At 38.8% G+C, this 16,474-nt stretch overlaps 1 long non-coding RNA gene across 1 annotated transcript; it reads left to right on the top strand.

Moving 5' to 3' along the window:
- Positions 1–1,148: 1,148 nt before the first annotated feature.
- On the top strand, positions 1,149–14,635 carry LOC308699330. The gene is made up of 3 exons (XR_014031174.1): positions 1,149–1,279; positions 11,047–11,210; positions 14,427–14,635. It is a non-coding gene; the product is annotated as an uncharacterized lncRNA (long non-coding RNA).
- Positions 14,636–16,474: the final 1,839 nt, after the last annotated feature.

Below are 16,474 nucleotides of genomic sequence, written 5' to 3' on the forward strand. Positions count from 1 at the left end.
TGATTTTGTGTTGTGATAGTGCTGAAGAGTATTGAAAACCGTGCACTTGCTTGTGAAAATTGTCCCAAAGCAATACACAAAAATGAATAAATAATAAATTAAAAAAACGAATTCACTGCAGTTTGTTACATGGTCCACCATGTTTGCATTACAGTACATAATTCCAATGTCCCTTTTCTATAGATGGTAATGAAATTGAAAGACTAACACCTGCAGATGGGGCATGTGCCCCCTCATATTTTTGAACTAAATGGATTTTAATGCAGCTTCCAAAGGACAAAAAAAAAAAATACATTTGATAATTAACCATTTGAATATGTATACGAGCACACTGGTGTGATTAGAACATTCAGTACATCACATTATCAACTGCTAAATTCAAATCTTGCTTTGTTCACTCCATGGCGTAGATGACGATGTTCAAAGCTGTTCACGTCCTTGGACTGGGAATTATGCATTTCTATGGCAACACTATCAGACTAGTTGCACGTGGCCGCCATTTTGGATTTCGGATCAGCTAGTGTGCGCGTAGACACTTCCGGTTTCGCATTACGCCCGGTGCAGGGAGCCGGAGAAAGCCGAAAATTATCTTTTATAGTTGTTTATTAAGATCCATATTACTATCACACGAGCCAATGGCAATTAAATGCACGGATGCATAGTCAGATTAATGAATGAAATACAACTGTTCACGAACAGAAGATTGTATTTGACTCATGCTGCATACACATACACAATGATAATTATGCCTACTGTAAATATAGAGTTACAACTACGATTAGAGTTGTTTGCATAAAATGCACCGTGAACATTCACATGTTTGCCCTGAGATAGGCTACAATTTATCTCCATAAATACATCAATTGCTCGATCAATATTATCTTAAAATATTTTACATTTACATTTTTTAACTGTAGGTACCACAAACAATTTAATATAGGTAAGTTTGTGTTTATTTAACACGTAGTACAATACTGTGCTGCTATTAAACACCAGACAGATGATGAATGATTTATGGAATAGATCTTTACTCATCTCACTTGCACAAAATAAATGCAGTAATAGAAAGCATAGAAACGCACAGGTGAAATACACTGAAAATTATATGCATTTAAAAATTTGGCCGGGTTGAAGTCATCCCTCCGGATCTTCTGTATCCACTCATGCCCGTACCGCGTCAACGGGGAATGCATGAAAGCTGACTTAACTGTTGTAACGTGACGAAATGGTACATAACGGCACACAATGATGAAGTGCTGAGGCTGTCACCCTCTGAAAGGCAAGTCACCTCTCTTGAATCCTAAAAACACTCATTGTGAAAAATATCTCTGTGGTAAGTGCGTATGGTGAGCAGGAGCAGGACACGCGCGTTTTGCTTTCACACTGGCAGCGTTTGTCACGCGCGGCTGAACCGCGGCTTGTGTACAGACAGAGTACTCTATTGGATAAGTTGGCATTGCTTTATTTCGTTTTCAAATACATTTAAGAAAAATTATTTGTCAAGAAGCTTATTTTATTAATCATTTCATTTATGTAACTTTTGATTCGTCTTTGTTTTTATTGTTCGGGCAACAAGTTTGTTTTTGGACATTTGTTTTCTTTTTAAATTGCTGTTGGTCATTTGAGTGACTGTTTAAAACACAATAGATATCATATCATCAATGCGCTTTTGGGGTAAAACTGCGGTGTATTTTGGCCTTGATCAATGCGTGTCACTTTAATTCAGCGTAAGCGGCGCGTTAAAAATAGACTGGGCGCCGAAACTATCGCTGCACTGCTGTTCCTGCTCTAACTGGGAGCATAGATATCATATAAAGGCTAGATGTCTCGTCCGCGCTGCTGGCCAATGGAGCTCGACATCCGCACACGGCGGCCATCTTACCACAGGGTGCTCGCTCACAACATGGTGCATGTACTTTTAAATAACCATAACTTGCTCAATTTTCTACTGATTTTCAAACGGTTTGGTTTGTTATAAACGTCAGAGATGTAGCTATTATACTGCATACATATGAATAATTATGTTCAAAATGTTTAAGGGTCATTCCACGAAATCGGTGCCTTTTCAACTTTAAAAATTTGAAAAATATAATTGTTTCAAACTGATTTTTTTCAATACCAATTAATCCAAGACATTTTAACGTGACAAGAAATTGTGTTGGGCCATCTCAAGCTATGCCATTTATTATTTTATGACTGTTTATTTATTTCATGTTTTGATATTTTCCTCAGTCCTGTTACTGACTAAAGTGATACTATATATAATACTTCCAATTACAAATATGCAACAGTTTGCACATATATAAGTAGTATTTTGGTCCCTCTTTTCATTCAGATTATGTCATATTTAAAAAAAATATGTTTTATATCATAATTGCCATTCAGATTACTAAAAATGTCCTATTTCAGGGATGACATCACATTACAATTAAGAAATATGTATACTTTGACAAGACATTTATTTTAAAAAGGGTCTTGTCCAAAATGCAGTATAGTACATGTTACTATGGTGAGATCTGTTTGACTGTCAAATGTCATTTTTCTTTTAAAATATCAAATTAATGACAGTAACAGGACTGAGCTCTCAATAACCGAGAGGGTCTTTAGTCACCTATTGTTTGTCATTGCAGTTAATTGCATGCATTATGGACAAGAGTTATGAACTTATTTACGTACTAGTTACCTATGGAACATTAGGCCATGACAATCTGCCTCCTTATGGGAGGTAATCTAGAATTACAGAAACTGAGACAGACTAAATCCAGAAGAACTGCGGGAATGTCTCCGAGATGCTTGAAGAAACCTTCCTGCAAAGCTACCTGAAAAACTATGCACAAGTGTACTTGGACAAAAGCCGTTTTAAATGCAAATGGTTGTTACACCATATTGATTTGAATTAGTTAATAGAAGTTTTATTTTTGAAAGCATTCTCACTTTACAGCATATTAACACAAGTGCAGTACTTTTCATAGTACTGTAGCTTTGCAGGAAGGTTTCTTCAAGCGTCTCGGAGACATTCTTCTGGATTTAGTCTCTCTCAGTTTCTTCTGTTTCTTCATGACGGACTCGATGATGGTGAGATCAGATCATACCGGCTGTTGTCAGACTCCTTGTGCATACACAAATCTCACTGGATTATTACAGTTAATGGCAAAAAGAATGTTTGGAAATGTAAACTGATATTTCCTACTGACACAATACAGCAAAAGATATAAATAACTGACTTAAAACCATTTGGTTGATTTAAATCAACTTTGTACGTATAAAAACTTTCCCTCCTCTCTGGATCCTGGTCTCTACGTGTGCGATAGCGCCGTTGCTTCTCAGCTGCAGTTAATGGCATGTTACTAACAACTGTAAAAGTGTATAACAGATTAAGTGGTGTTAATTCTATGCAAATAAGACAAAGTACAAAGTAAGTTCCATAAGTATACAAATGAAAAAACGATGCAGAAACAAACAATGGTAACTAAGCAGCATGTACTTGATGCTCATATGCTACTGAGTCATATGTCACTGGTTTTAGCTTAAAAATACACAAAATAACCTTTATAAATGTCTATGTCCCTGAGTTGTTGTACTAATCCTTAAATTGCAATTGAATGTAAATAACAAATACACCATCTATGACCTAGTTATGCAGCTGGGCTAGAATCTATGCCCCCTATTGCTCTGGTATTAGGGCTAGGTATCGTTCAAAATCTTTCGATCCGGTGCCATTTTCGATACCTCAGTTTCGATACCGGTTCCTAACGATACTTTTTTCGATACCAATTTTATGAAATCCATTTTAACAAGATTACAACAAGATTACATACACATTACCTCAGAAAATTTTGGTTTTATTTTTTCAGTTTGACTCATGCTCCTTAGCCAGTGCACAAAGGAACAAAAAATGTTTTATAAAGAGCTCATGCTCACCAAAGCTGAATTTTTTTAAATAAAAAATACAGTAAAACTTGTAATATTGTGAAATAGTATTACAATTTAAAATCTTATTTGAATATATTTCAAAATGTAGTTTATTCCTGTGATGTCAAAGCTGAATTTTCAAAATCATTACTTCAGTGTCATATGATCCTTCAGAAATATGAAAACAGTTTGCTGCTTAATATTTTGGAAACTATGATAAAAAATTTTCATGATTCTTTGATGAATAAAAATGTCAAAAGAACAGCATTTATTTAAAAACGAAATATTTTGTAACATTACACGTTTTAATGTCACTTTTGATAACTTTAATGCATCCTTACTGAAAAAAAAAAATTCTGAGTAATCAACACATTTTTGAACAGCTGTACACTCAGTAGGTCATTATTGCAATATAAACACTGTCAGAGTGATCAACAAGGCATTACCAGTCAAAGACGGAGCCACTTTCTGCTCTTATGTTTACTCCGTGGCCGTGCACTGTCAAGGTCTTCATCATATTTGACTGGTATAGTAACAGGACTGATGGTAACAGGACTGATGATTTGATGCTAATATGCTCATTTCTAGCTAACAGGTCAATGTCAGAAAGGCACATGGTATGTAATCTGAAAGGTTATTACTTCTAGATTTTGATAATATCAGGATTAATAAATAATTGTTTATATGTACACTTTAAAAAATGGTAACAGGACTGATGTTGTATGCCGACCCCTCTCTACCAACCCTGACAAAATATGAAAAATAGAATATTTAAGAAGACAGAAAATTACCCTTGCTTACACTGTGGAATCCACTTAATCTAAATGATGTCACTTCCTTTAAATTATGTCACTTCTGGTTTGTACCATTATTTTATAGGGGGGTTTTGGTGTTAGTAACAGGACTGATATGAAATTAGGGGACAGTGATAAAATTACTTATATTTCTAAGAAAATATATCTATTTATGTCAAAACCATTGCTTAACAATGAGATTACACTTGAGACAAAATAAAATTGTGAAAATTGTTTCATTTTACTAACATTTTACAAATGAGAAGTCCTGTTGAAAAAGAACAACCATAGCGAGGGACAGGCCAAAACCCTTACCCATAGCATATAATATGTGATTTTAATTATTTAAAATTATATTTTATTGGCTTTTACCTGGTCTTATATTGATGCATATGATCTATAGTAACATTAAGTTTTTTAAATTACACATTTATTTGTTGTTAAAGCAACTTTAGAACTGATTATTTGTAAGGGACGCAAAAGGCACCGATTTCACAGAATCACCATTAAGCATTCAGAATTATAGCCACGTTAATAACGTTTGTAAGAAACCAAACCGTTTGTAAATCCGTCCAGATTTCAGCGAGATAAGAGGATTTGTGTGCGTGCTGCTCACTCACCTTAATTCACAGAGCCCTGTGGTAAGATGGCCGCCGGTGATGCCGGAAGTGACTCCGCCTTAAGACATCTAGCCTTTATATGATATCTATAGCTGTGTCCCAAAGTGAAGGCTGCGTCCTTCGAAGGCCGTATTTGAAGGCCGGATGGCCGTATTTGAAGGCCGATTGCGTCACCGCGGCGAGACAAAACGTCACAGCGGCGCGACGAAGGACGTCCCAATTCAAAGGCTGCATCCTTGGAAGGTCGCATTTGAAGGCCGATTGCGTCACCGCGGCTCGATGAAGGCTGTCCCAATTCCTGCGAAGGCCGTATTCGAAGGACGGTTGCGTCATCGCGGTGCGACGAAGGCCACCCTGATTCAAAAGCGACGCCAAATGCGCCCTTCGTTTCCCCGTGAAAAGAAGGATACATAAATGGACACTTAGCGGCCTATTCTACCCCATAAGTCATTGCGCGCCGTTGACGACAGGCCGGCGGCCGAGACTAGAGATCGGTGGTGGACAGCAAATTCACATTTAAATGTAAGTATTATGTTTTCATTTACTCAAATAGCTAGCGAAACCACAGTTAAAGTTTATTATAAACTTCATCTTAACTCCTTCGTCATCATTGCATGGCTTCATTTGTCAGGTAGTTTTAGGCAAAACTTGTGGTAATAAAGTTAACGACCTATTTGTAATATTTGCACTAGTCTATCTCACTTGTGTATTATAAGAAATATCACTCACCCTATAAAGCCTAAAACAACCAACCCCCAAATTTGGTTTTTACTGTTGGTCTAAATTGGTATTGATGTGTCATAATTTGCAGTGTTAACAATGCACTTAAGATTGCACCCCTGTGTTAAGTACCCTTTTCTGCTTTTTTAGAACAGTTCAGTGAAAAATGGGTCTGGGGAATCTAACTCCCATACAGGCACAAAATAATATATATATATATATATTATTTTGTGCCTGTATGGGAGTTACATTCCCCAGACCCATTTTTATATGGGTATATAGTTTTATATATATAAGAAAATTAATACACACATCTTTGCTGAAATGCATTGTGCTGTTGTATTGTGCTGTTGTTGTTAACAAGCCGTGGTTAATTTGCTCTGCCTTAGATTGCACGTGTCCTGGGACAGGAGAGGGTGTGAGTGGGAAACCCACTGCTGAAACTTGGCCCTGGTTTGTCCTCATGGATGAGGTGTTGGGACAGAGGCATTGCACCAACCCCGCTGTCCTCATGGCCTCAATCCCTGAGGACACACCAGGGCCGAGTTCAGCAGTGTGTGACCAAGAAGAGGAGGAGCCAGAGGCAGCACCAGCACCAGCACCAGCAGCACCACGAAGAAGGCGAGACAGAGAGGACGAGTTTTTGGACTTGATTAGAGAAGACATGGGACTGCAGAGGCGAGGAGAGCACTGGAGAGTAGGGAGAGGATGGACAGGCTGTTTTCTCTTCTTGAAAGAATGATTGAGAAATATATATATATATATTCTTGTTTAACTTTTTTTCACCTATATTTTTTAAAAGGAAAAAAAAATCTGTACATTTATTTTTATGCAACTTTAAATGTGTAAATAAAAGAGAATTCATTGCTCTGGACATTGTTTATTTTTGTAATGATAGTCATAATTTCTACATGAAACAAATTCTTCTATACCTTTTTCCCCCCAACTATTTACAACATACGTTAAACATATCAAATTCAACATAAACATTTAATTTTACAGTACATAAAATAAGAAAAATGATGTAGACTTTTATTCAGCTGAGTGGGAGACCCTGGTGTGCTGCTGGACCGGGATGGGCTCCACAATAGAGACCCTGGTAAGGCCTCCTGCTGGTGGGACATCATCTGGGATGCTCTCCAGAGTGTTTGACTGCATATTTACACTATCCACTAAGTTGTCTACCAACAGGTTTGCAGGGCTGACTCATGGAATAAATATTGAGATACTTTATTACACTAAAGTACTTTTAACCACTAATACCAAATTGGCGAAAAACTACTAGTCATATATTTTAAACCTTAGTTAAGCAATTTTTTTTCATTATCTTGCATACTCTAATGTACTTAAGGCATCAAGAGTAAAAGTAAAGGAATTCTGCATTTCTATTACTGCATGTTGCATTTTACTTAATAATATTTTCAAGGTTGATACATTTAAACTATATACTTTTGTGTAGTTTAATGTAAAACAATGCATCATATTGTAAAATAACAGTTTTATAGTGTTGCTGTCCCGTGTGGGAAAATTACTTCGAGTATTAACGAAGTATGTAGTTCCTTACCACTACTGGTTATTTTGAAAATTAAAGTAACAAAATGTAGGCCTATTGTCACAATATTAACAAATTGTTGCTAACTACAGCTCCGTCCCATTTCAAAGGGCGCACCTGAAGCGCTCGGACCGGTCTAGCCGGAGGACTGTTCTTGTCGCCTAGCAACAGTGACTGCTGCTGCCGATGAAGAGCGGGAGTAACATTCGCACTCGACTGTTTATATTCAAATGGGTTTTATATTCAAATGGGGTTAAAAATATGTGTAAATATATTTACCATGGTCCATTTATGTGCATAATAAAAATAATACACTAGCCTACAAAATCGCATCAAGGTAAGATATAAATAAACATTTGAATCTTCGGCTGAGCCGAAAGTATGACCTGAAACATCCTTAATACCATTTCCTCCAGTAAAATATAAAACATAAAAATGACAATAGCCAGTTCTGGCTCCATAGCATATCAAATGAATTGTCAGGATGGCAGCATACTCTCGCACCGTTGCTTGGTGCCTGGAGCGGTAATCGGGAACACCTGGCTGCGCAATTAGGAAATCCTATGGAGGCTACATGGTGCGTCCTTCGGAGGACGAATAGGCTGCATCCTTGAAGTCTTCAGTCCTTCGAAGGATCCAGCCTTCACATTGGGACACAGCTACTGGGAGTACATCGATCTAGTACGAGTTCACGGGTGGGAAGTCATGGGTTTGACTGCCGTTCCAGTGCACTTTCACGGGTATAAGGTTGGAAAAACACGGGTTACAGGTTGCCTGGAACGCACCATCAGATTCGTTTTCGCTGCGCTAACAGGATCAGGCCCGCCTCCAGGATCGGCCCCGCCTGCGCTTTTAATCGGCGGACCCAGAACGGATCACATATGGATCCGCTCTTCGGACGCGCCGCCATGATGCGCACGTAACATGCCCCGCCTCCTGACGCAGCTGTCACCTCGCGGACCCGCTGACCAAACGCGCCTTATTTCAACTGTCGCCATCGTCGCTGAATCATATCTCCGCACTGTGGAAAAGCTAACCGGCAGGTCGACAAGCACGGAGCACGGTAAGAATGGCTAAAATATGCTTTATTTGTACAGTTACTTAGCCTGTAACATTACCGTTCAACATACCGATGATTTTATTTCTGAAATGATTGTGGCAAACCAAGTTAGCAAATTGTCATTAGCGTAGATTTTAGTAAAAATGTATTTGATAATTAATAACTTTGAGTAAAAAGCTATTTGGATGGTATATTCTTTCTCTCTGGGAGGTTAGGTGATTTAATTAACGTTAGCTGTCCGGATTTTTATTCAACCCTGAGCGCGTATTTTCTCCCCTCCAGTAAAATGTCAGGCGAGATATTATTATGTTAGGCCTAACGTTAAACTTACCATTTTCACTGAATTTCTGGTATAACATGTCCATTTTGTTTACATTTGGACAGTTCTTCCACCTCCCCATGTAATGTTGTTTCAAAAAAATAATTAGGCTAATATTATATGATCGTGTGTGTCTGTTGCAGCTTACAGTTCGTTCAAGTGCCACCAGTCTTATTTTGGAGTTTCATCTTTTCCCAGAGTCGGCGCCAGGGCAGATCTACTGGAGGGGCATTGGGTCATCGGCGGGGGGGCACTGACGTTTGACAAATATTTTGACGCAGTGGCGACATCATAGTCCAACACAGCACAAATGCTATATAAAACTAAACACGTTTATTATAATTATTATTATTATTATTATTACAATTACATGGCTTGGTTGAATTCTAATATATAACGCGGTCTGTTATTTCTTGATAACAGCCGCTGCTAAGTATAACGTTAACACACCATTGCCATGAAAAACAGAGCGTTGCTATGGACGCAGGACTTAACCGTAGAGACGGAACGGATTATTTTCTTTAGCGGAAGCAATACAATAGTTTTTAAATAAATAAACTCCTTTTTAAATCAATATTTTGTGTCAAATTATTGATTTATTTTGTTGGTAGCCATGTAATACAACCGCCTCGCTCTACATGATCCCTTACATATCTTCTTACAGGCAGCCAAGTATACACAAATGCAGATATTACTACACATTAATTGCGCAGATATTAACATAAATAAATACATAATCTCTGTATTACATACATACTACATTACATACATAGTCTCCAATACCATCTCTGCTGTTCTTCTTCGTGCAAATTTTTTTATTCCCCAAACTACTTCAGAGGACACTAACGTTAACAACTCGCTGGCAGACAAGACAGACCAGCTTTTGATATGAAACAAAGTCTCATTTGGTAATTTCAAACACTTCAACTTTCAAATTTGGTAATTTTTTAAAGAAAAGTAAACAATACCGTTTTGTGGCTCTTGAATGTGTCGGACAGATCGCTGTAGAGCCTCAGTTAAAGCTGCTCGTGAACCAACCATCTCTACCTTATAGTTAATTTATATTTATAGCATCAAATAAACATGAATGAATATAAAAAGGAATAGTGTTTTGACCATGGAAAGACGTTTGTTGCCTAGTGCCTACCCTCCGTTTTTCAAGTTCAAATCCTCATGTTAATCTACTATGATTGGTCAGATCGCCTGTCAAACAAACTGCTGTTTGAATACACCAAACACTGATCCCTAAAACTACCCGTCATTGTAACCTTAACCAATGAAATAAGCTGCAGGGCGGGATTTCTGCTTAACTGGTTTGCGCCCAGTGGGATTTTTTAAAAATATTTTTATAGAAAGATTAAAAATACGGGAGAAATTCGGGGAAATATTTAAACGGGATGATAGCGGGATAGTAAGGTAAAATACGGGAGAATCCCGGGAAAAACGGGAGGGTTGACAGGTATGGGTAGGAGGGGCATCAATAACCGCTAGGGGGGGCACGGCCCTCGAATGCCCCACCACAGCGCCGACGCTGTCTTTTCCTGACATCAGAATAAAGTAAGATTTAATACTGTTCCAACTTGATTTAGCCAGATATTTTGTCAAATACTGACACTCGTCCACACTACAGCATTTAAATTGTCAAGGCTTAAAATTTTGCAAATTATCAACTTGAAGATGCAACACTGGCCCAATCGGGCAGGTGAAAGTTCCTGCATCTGGCCCAAGTGTCTTTCACGATTTTGTTCAGAGTCGATTCTTTCTTTTGGGAGAAAATAACTTTATTTATCATGCATTTACAACTTTGTAGAACGTTTACATTTCACAAACAGCTATGTATTTTACACATTTCATGAAAGGGAATATTTAAAAGCCATAATAGGGGCACTTTAAAATGACCTTGGGATGTGAATGAACTTGGGATTTTGTTATAGTTAATTATTTTTAATAAAGTTTTAAGCAAAATATTTTTATCAGCCATTTTATAAATGTTTTGAATGGTCTTCCAGCCAATCAGAAAGTCTTATTCTTATGCCTATAATAAATAACAGATTTTTATTACATTTTAGATTTCCTCCCTGGCAACTATTGGGGGCCATGACACGAAACGTGTCACATGGAACATCCTTTCCCGCGGTATGTTCCATGACGATGTTGGGAGGAGGATCAACTGGAAGGGCATGAATGGGAAAAAAATCATTCAACCAGATGGAGTCAAAGAAGTTACTCCTGTGTAAGTAAATGTATAAAGTATTGTCTAGCAAAAAAAAGTCAAACTTATCCCTTGTAGGTACACTGTCACTTTTTTGTTTAAAATTTAAAAAATGTATGTAAGGAGCAAGTACATCATGAATTCATCTCCTCTCCACCAGTAAGCTGGTGTGTGGTGGGCGTTCTGGCACAATATGATGTAAAAGAAAAGTATGATGTATTGCGACATCAGAAACGAAGAAAAACAAAATAATGACTATTGTAACGCTTGACGTAAAGCAAGTCAAATTTGTAGTTTTCTTATGTCCTATTAGAACTACAGAAACGCGACCCGATCTGGCAATCTTACATAGCGCGCAAAGCGGAGGCAGAAGTGCCTTTCACCCTGTTACGACTTGACATTATTTTAAGTTAAAAAAAGAATTAATAATAATAATAATATGTTTATTTTATATAGCGCCTTTCAAGAACCCAAGGACGCTTCACAATGCAATACAAATAGCAAACAAACAGCAAGCAAACAGATACAAAGGCCATCTGCTTATTACAGACAAACAGATGGAAACAAGCATACACTAATTGACAAGAATCAAAGAAAAACACATTGTACTATTTACCCAAAATATACAATTACGACAAAGTATGTAGCAAATAGAACTAAGAAAGTGGAGAACAAAGAAAACGGTGTTGAGGATACTTATTTATTGGGCAAGCTTGAATAAATGAGTTTTGAGTAGTTTTTTGAAGGTCCGGATGTTGTCGGTCGCACGAAGATTCAGGGGCAGCTTATTCCAAAGCTTAGGGCCAACAACACTAAAAGCCCTACCGCCCACCGTAGAGAGTCTGACCCGGGGTACCACAAGTAGGTTTTCAGTGCTGGACCTAAGGGCCCGAGTTGGAACATATGGCTGTACCAAATCAACAAGGTATTTGGGTGCCGGGCCATGTAAGGCTTTATACACTAGGACTAACAGTTTGAATTGGATGCGGTTTATGACAGGAAGCCAGTGCAGTTGGTGAAGGATAGGAGTGATGTGGGCAGATTTTTTATTATATGTGAGGGCTCGTGCAGTAGAGGGCTGCATTGGGATTGAGTCCCGCCGGGTCCCGCGGGACCCAACGCAAATCTCGCGGGAGCGGGCGGTTTGAACTTTGCTGCGGGCGGGAATGGGCGGCAAAAAAAAAACACTGCGGGATCGGGAGGTAGCCTTGCAACATGATGGAGATGTCAATAATGGCGCTTTTCCACTACACAGTACCAGCTCGGCTCGACTCGACTCGCCTTTGTTTGGTTTTCCACTGTGTAAAAGTTGTAACTGTGCTTCCAGGTACTTTTTTTCGTACCACCTCCGGCGGGGTTCTGGGCAAGCTGAGGCGATACTAAAATGTGACGTGAAAACACGGCAGACTGCTGATTGTTCAGAGAGAAGCATCACTATTCACTGCGTCATCATTGCACGCGCAAGACAGAGTATCCTGAATAAAAAAACAGCAAAAACGAAAACAAAACCATCCAAAAACAGCACACTCGATTTCCTCCTTTATCCTGTATGTGTCCAGTAGGCTATGCCGCCCAGGGAAACGAAACAAACAACCCCATGAATCTCTTTAATAATAGCAATACAAATATGTGTTTTTTCCTGCGGGACGGGAGAAGACACAAAATCAATGCATCTCTATTATTGTGCGGGAATAAATTCTCAGAGTTTTGCGGGTGCGGGCGGGAGTGGACATACATATTGCGGGAGCGGGCGGGAGTGAAACACATACGTTGCGGGAGCTGGCGGTAATGGTCAGAAATTCGGCGGGCGCGGGCGGGAGCGGGATGAAGAAAACAGTCCCGCGCAGGGCTCTATCGTGCAGCAGAGTTTTGTACCATTTGAAGGCGGTGTATTGCTTTGGTGGGTAGTCCGCTGTATAATGAGTTACAGAAGTCCAGTCTGGAAGTGATGAAAGCATGAATAACAATTTCCGCATCTATAAAGGTAAGAGAGGGGCGAATACGAACAATATTCCGCAGGTGAAAGAAGCATGATTTGACAGTCTGACTAATGTGTGAGTGAAAGCTGAGCGTGGGGTCGAACAAAATTCCCAGATTCCGAACAGTTTTTGAAGGCCTAATCTCAATACCATATATATCAATAAAAATGTCATGTCCGGGTGAACTCTGTGATCTAGGGTTAATCAACAGGATTTCCGTTTTACCAGCATTAAGCTGTAAAAAGTTAGAGGACATCCATGTTTTAAGTTCGTGGAGGCAGGAGGTAACTGAAGAGGGTGGAAAAGATGAGTTGGGATTGATCGTGAAGTAGATTTGAATATCATCAGCGTAGCTATGAAAGTTGAGACCATGCTGTCTGATGATCTGGCCTAACGGTAGCAAGTAGATCAGAAATAGAAGCGGACCAAGAACAGAGCCTTGGGGCACACCGTGAGAAACAGACACAGAGCGTGAGCGATTCTTACCTATCTTAACAAATTGCTGTCTATCACATAGATACGAGGTCAACCACTGAAGTGCCGCACCCGTGATGCCTATTTCAGACAATCGTGAGATAAGTGTAGAGTGGCACACAGTGTCAAATGCTGCACTGAGGTCAAGGAGAACCAGAATACTACATGCACCAGAATCAGAAGCCAGAAGGAGATCATTTAGTACTTTTAATAGAGCTGTTTCTGTGCTGTGGTATGTACGAAAACCAGATTGAAGGGGTTCAAAGAGATGATGTCTCTCTAAGTGTGATTGCAGTTGTGCCACAACTACCTTCTCAAGTAGCTTGCCAACGAATGCAAGGTTTGATATTGGTCTATAATTGCTATGAGTGGCGTTGTCGAGGCCGGGCTTCTTGAGGATGGGAGTAATGGCCGCTACTTTAAGATTAAGCGGAACAGTGGCAAGAGACCTGTTAATAAGGTGGGTAATAGGTTGAGTGAGTAAAGACAAATGAGTTTTTAGAAGGTATGTTGGAATAGGATCAAGTGTACAGGAGGTAGAATTTGATTTGTTAATCATTTTTTCAACCACAGATGTAGTAGTGAGTGAAAAAGTGTCTAGCGGACAACCAATCAAATATGGAGTTGAAGGAGTAGTGGCAGTAGAAGAAAACGACTGATAAATGTTGTCAATTTTTTGTAGGAAAAAAGACTGAAAACTTGAATTATGTCTATCCTCTAAAAAACAACAACCTGGAAGCTTCAATGTGATTTCATGTAATGAAAATCTGCTGATGTATTACAGGTGCTGTGAGAAAGAGCCATGTCTCCCGTGCCGCCACCGATGACGACATTACAAAACATGTAATCCGGTGGTTCAACCTGGCATCAGATAGCGGAAGCTCAAGGAGCCGTCCCCCCTGTCAGAAAACCTTGACCCAACAGTAGTGAAAAAAATACTTTATCATTTTAGTGTAATGTTTTTCACTAAATAAAATTATGTTCTTGGTACAATTCATAGTTGATTTCATTTTTTCTGTAATGTCTATTCAATGTATACATGAATAAAACTATTAAAAAAAATAGTAAATACATCTATAGTCTGTAATAACCTATTTTGTTATTGTTAGTGGGCTAAAAATTATTAATGTTTAATGATTTCATGTTTTATTCATATTAATAAAGGCAGATACATTAACTATTCAAGCTTTTATAGAGCAGTCCAGTCTATCTAATGTTCGTCCACCATAAATATACAGTGTCTGTAGCTATAGTTTTGGCCAGATAATCAGTGTGGGGAAAAAAGTGGCATTGCAGACGAAATTTTATGAACGGGTCCAAAACGGACCCAGGCCGGATACGATGCTCATATGACCGGATCCAAAACGGACCCGGAGCGGACATGCGGCTCATGGGCGGATGTACCCATTTATGTATGGATACGCAAAGGGACCGCAGCGGTGTCGGACCCATAGACATCACATAGATAGACGCCCTATTGACCGCTACTGCCTGTTGGCGCGGTCGAGCCGTGGGGCCGCCATCTTAGACCGGTCACCCGCTCCGCTCAGTGTAATCTGTCAGTGCTTTTAATTAATCATACCTCACTGAATACCTCACTGATTTTCACGCAGGTTTTTTTGCTGCAAAGGTCATTCATGTAGCTATGATACAGGACACATGGTTCGGCGTATTTTAATATTCATAGTAGGCTAAACAGTAATATAATATTCTGATATGAGATGTAAAGTGACCAGACGTCCAAAATCAAAATATGTGATGTAGGATAGAAGGTATTTTATAAATCACACACTATAAAGAAGCAGAAACAGGTAGTTGCAGTAAAGTAAGATATTTTAAAGGTCCCGTTCTACGTGATCCCATGTTTCAAACTTTAGTTAGTGTGTAATGTTGTTGTTAGAGTATAAATAATATCTGTAAAATTATAGAGCTCAAAGTTCAATGCCAAGCGAGATATTTTATTTAACAGAAGTTGACTACATAAAACGGCTCGTTTGGACTACACCCCTCTACTTCCTTCTTTAGTGACATCACCAGAACCGTGTTTAGACTAACCTCCGCCCACAGGAATGCTCCCTCAACTCTACTGGCTACTTGCGCACTTCTTATAACTTAGGCTACTGTGTTTACTCAGCTCTTACGGTGATTTTCTGAAGTAAAACTGACGCTTTATCTTTTGTGTGATGTACAATAAACTTTATTAAACTCATCAGTACATGTTTGATCATCATTCGGACCTGGTCCGAAACAGCAGACTTGTAGGCTGTTAATAAATAATGGATACATACAAGCAGATGACAAATACGTTATAATAACCGTAATTAAACTGCTAAACCATACCTGTTTCATCTCTATACAGCACTCTGACTCTGTAGGCATTATTGTCCGACTCGAAATGAACGCCGTTACTGAGAGTTTCTGATATTATCATCATTCCGTGAGATGAATTTGTCCTGACAGACTGAGCGCGAGCTCATGAAGCTCCGCCCCCTGTGCCGTCCAGCAGCAGCTCATTTGCATTTAAAGGGCACACACTGGAACAGCTCGTTTTTCTGAGCCCCAAAAAATGTCAATTTAAACATGCTGTAAAACAGTGGTTCTCAAACTTTTTTGGTCACGCCCCCCTTTAAACCTTTAAAAAAATCTGAGCCCCCCCTCCCAAAAAAAATTAATAATAAATATGTTTTTTTACAATGAAAAACGTGCAATGATAAACTTACAAGTGTCTCTGATTTAGGAAATTATTGAAGGCCTGCTTTCTGTATTTCTCCTTGAAAAATAAAAAATAAAAAATTACAAAATAAAATAAAAACGTGCAATGAAAAACAGGAA

Source organism: Scardinius erythrophthalmus, assembly GCF_964197995.2.
Source record: "Scardinius erythrophthalmus genome assembly, chromosome: 12".
Lineage (NCBI taxonomy): Eukaryota > Metazoa > Chordata > Actinopteri > Cypriniformes > Leuciscidae > Scardinius > Scardinius erythrophthalmus.